Consider the following 4,714-nt stretch of genomic DNA (forward strand, 5'->3'; position numbering starts at 1 on the left):
CTCAAAACGGTGTATAACGGCAAAATATCACGTTTTGGGCACATTTTGTTTTTTATCTCCAACATGCTCCAAGATGTCATTTGGCGCCTGAATATCACATATATGGTCAACAGAATTACCGGAACCGAAAGTGATAGAAAGTTCAAACATGGCTCAGAACGGCGTATAACGTCATAATATCACGTTTTGGGCACATTTTGTTTTTTATCTCCAACATGCTCCAAGATGTCATTTGACGCCTGAATATCACAAATATGGTCAGCAGAATTATCGGAACCAATAGTGATAGAAAGTTCAAACATGGCTCAAAACGGCGTATAACGTCACAATATCACGTTTTGGGCACATTTTGTTTTTTATCTCCAACATGCTCCAAGATGTCATTTGACGCCTGAATATCACAAATATGGTCAACAGAATTACCGGAACCAAAAGTGATAGAAAGTTCAAACATGGCTCAAAAGGGCGTATAACGTCATAATATCATGTTTTGGGCGCATTTTGTGTTTTATCTCCAACATGCTCCAAGATGTCATTTGACGCCTGAATATCACAAATATGGTCAACAGAACTTTCGGAACCGAAAGTGACAGAAAGTTCAAATATGGCTCAGAACGGCGTATAACGTCATAATATCACGTTGTGGGCACATTTTGTTTTTTATCTCCAACATGCTCCAAGATGTCATTTGGCGCCTGAATATCACAAATATGGTCAACAGAATTATCGGAACCGAAAGTGATAGAAAGTTCAAACATGGCTCAGAACGGCGTATAACGTTATAATAGCACGTTTTGGGCACATTTTGTTTTTTATCTCCAACATGCTCCAAGATGTCATTTGGCGCCTGAATATCACAAATATGGTCAGCAGAGTAGTAGATAAAAGCCGATTCTAGAACCTCCTCTCAGAACCTCAGGTCAAGGTCAAGGCCAAGGTCACGTTGGGTGACCATGACCTTGACCTTGCCCTGAGGTTCTGGGAGGAGGTTCCAGAATCGGCTATTGCAAAGGGGGTCGTTGACTAGTAACCTTGACCTAAACAGTGACCTTTACTTTGAGCTCACCTCAGGTCAAGATCACGTTTAGTGACCATGACCTTGATCAGTAACCTTGACCTGAACAATGACCTTTACTTTGATCTCAACGGAGACCTTGAAGTCAACCTTAATTGTGACCATGACATTGACCGTGTACGTGACCTGAAATGAAGGTTACACGACGTGAGGCCATTGAAAACCCCACTTCGGAGGAGGTATGCTTTAAATAGCAGATAGAAAATCGTGTTCAACAGTATTGAAGTAAGATTGTTGTGAACATAAAGAAATTGAGGAACTTGTAGCTTCTATTTTAAGCAGTTTACATCGCTTAAATATAATGGCATCGAGAAATTCAATTAAAGTCATCGATATGCAAGGGTTTACTTTATCTTCGGGATTTCGAGTTAAAGAATTGGCTATCGGTGATGGTGAGTCGATTTCCCATTTCATATTTCAACCTGATATAAGTTATGAAAGACTCAATAAGCGAGAATGTCGACAAGTGCGTTGGGAGGAGAATAACTTACACCATTTGCATTACGAGAATGGATATGTGCCCTATAATCAACTGAAAGACATTCTGGAACAGCATACATGCGGAGTGGAGGTGGTGTTTGTAAAGGGATCTCAAAAAGAAAAGGTATTGAGAGACCTATTATCAGCGGTAAAGCCAGTGATTATTAATTTACAAGATAATATATATTGCCCTTTGCTTTCGTTGAGTCAAAATTCTTGCGCATATCATTATAAATCGGAAAGCAGTTGTGCAATTGAAAATGTTAAATTAATTTTAAAATTTTTAAAAATGGATTTAAATTAGTGTTAAAATTTAAATAAATTAATTTTTATTGTACTGACTTTTTTTATTCAATTTAAATGTATCACATTCCTAATCCTAATATATAAAATGGAAAAGAAAAACAACCGAATTAAATTTCATTTAATTTATTGAACTCGTCTTTAATAAATGATAAACAATTGCATATCTTTTTAACGTATTATTTATGGTGTCAACTCGACGCCCCCGAGTTATCAGTTCATGATGTTTTTTTTTGGTGTACTCAAGTCGAGTGATGGCTCTTCTCGGGTACTCCCGAGGAGCATGACCGGGTTGGATTTACTTTGAGCTCACCTCAGGTCAAGATCACGTTGAGTGACTATGACATTGATCAGTAACCTTGACCTGAACAATGACCTTTACTTTGACCTCAACTTAGAACTTGAAGTCAACCTTAATTGTGACCGTGACGTCCCCACCTAAAATGATGTGCATAAATAGCAAGTGAGGTTCATAAAAGAGTAGTTTCATTGAAATCATCCGACGTAGTGGTGACATAACAACGCAGAACAAGTAAGTCCATAAACACTTGTCTTACAGCAGAAGTATTAATGTTATATATACTTAGTGGGTTCCAGACAACAATATACAAAAGCACCGAAGAGAAGTCTCGAGGTTCAACAGGCGGTGTCCAAAAAAGCGAGCATAAGTCCAAAGGTGATAAAACCCTCGTTGACACCCGTGGCATCTGAAGAGGTGTTAAAACAAGAAAAGTTTAATACAGTTATAGAGTGTGGTAACAATATGCAAGCGGTCGCTGATGGAAAAGATTTGTTTGCAGACTTAAGCCCTTTTATTATGACGCAAAGTGTTAACGGTAATAATGAAGTAGTTTCGAGAATAGATAACATGGAGAGCTTAACCAACATGTCGGACAGTACAGTAAGAGCAAGTAGAGGTCCTCTATTTTCGGAAACAGTGTATGCACTAAATAAGAGCCGCACGAAATGTGTGGCAATAGGATTAAGTGCTGACTTACATTTTGAACCAGTGGTAAGGTTAATGGGAAAAGGTCAATGTTTAACATTAACGGAAAACGATTGGCACAACATTATTATGTATAAGTCAACAATCACAAACAGTTTTGCTAATCAGTCTCCGTCGCAGATAGTGTTGTGTGGTGTCAGTATATCGTGCGATTGGATGGAAAACGTTTGCAAGATTTTAAAGTTGGAGAGGGGTGGAGAATATGTATATATTGCATATGAATCTGTCACCAAGTACGAATTGAGCGTTCGATCTGCTTGGCCATTGGTCGTCAACCCTACCTACGGATCGGACGGTCGCCAACCAACCACAACGCCCGGTTGATAGGGTTTTACCCAAGGGCGCCTATTTAAGGCGGCCGGGTTTCCATCAGCGGTCAATTCCAACCGAACTCCGAAGCGACAACAACAGCGACAACGATAACAGCGACAACGATAACAGCGACAACAAGCCAGCACTTCAACCGCCAATTCGAAGACGACCCCTTTCGTCTTAAAAAAACCTTTGAGGGTTTTTTTTTGTACATATTTTTGTAAATAAATTATTTCGTTTTATTCAACAACTGTTGTTTCTTCTTCGGCGCAATCCATCCCCCGTAACAAATCGTTGCATGAGCTTTGGAACGTAGCAGATTTAGTAGCAACTCGACTGAAATTATTGAGAACTGTGAATTACAAAGCATATTATGATAGTGTTATAAACGCGTTAGCTGCAATGGATGGAGATGTGAAACGTAATATGTTAACGATGCTCAATGAATCGTGTTCTGAACAAATATGTATAAGTAAGGAAGTGATGTTGTACAATTTCGATAAAATCTTGTTGGATGTAGATTTGTTTAAATTATTTCACAATCAATAAAGACATGGGTAAGGTGCGGATTGATGAGAGTAAAAATGAGATGCATAGAATGTATGCATGGACTTATGCGTATAGACAATCACGAAAGTGTAATTGGGAAGAAATGTATTTAGATCGTCTTAGATTTAAGAATAGAATAAGTTATGTAAATGATATGTTACACCTGTACTTAAGCAGCGAATTTAGAAATAAGATTTTTCATGAAAGATTTAAATATGTAATGACTTAAAATAAATAAAAATTTTTTTCAAATGTGAGCGTATTATTAACCATCCAATATTCACCGAATAATGTGCGAAAGCTATTAAATATAATGGTATGAATGTTAGGACAGTGAAACAGTATGCATCGATCAAGCAAACGGTCTGGTCGAGGTATTGTGAATACATTAATCAATAAGCTTCCGATAGAACTACATTTGCCAGGTTATAATTATTGCGGTCCGGGAACCAAATTGGTAAAGAGATTAGTTCGTGGAGATCAGGGAGTGAATAAATTAGACGACGCCTGTAAAACGCATGATATTGCCTACGCAGCGACATCGAATTTAGCTGAGCGACACATAGCCGATAAAGAGTTGTATAAGACAGCGAAAGAGCGGTTGAGAAGTAAAGACGCAAGCTTAGGAGAGCGACTATCGTCGGCGTTAGTGTCAACGATAATGAAAGGAAAAACAATAATGGGTATGGGAATGCAAATTCGTGCCCTAAGACGTAGAGGGACAACTCGTCAGAAGTTGAAACGTGGCGGTAAGTTGTCGTTTACGCAGGCAATGAACTTAGTGCGGCGAGCGATTGCACAGACCAACAGTACGAATACAAAGGGAGATGTACAAGTGGATTACAATCTGTTGAAACCTTATCAAGGTAGAATACTTAAACCGCGCGGAAAAATAATCAAGATTCCCAAGACGGGAGGTTTTTTACCCTTAATACTTACAGCTTTGGGTGCTCTCGGTTCTTTAGGCGGAGGTGCAGCAGCTATTGCAA

The sequence above is a fragment of the Onthophagus taurus genome, chromosome 4, assembly GCF_036711975.1.
Source record: "Onthophagus taurus isolate NC chromosome 4, IU_Otau_3.0, whole genome shotgun sequence".
NCBI classification, from domain to species: Eukaryota; Metazoa; Arthropoda; class Insecta; order Coleoptera; family Scarabaeidae; genus Onthophagus; species Onthophagus taurus.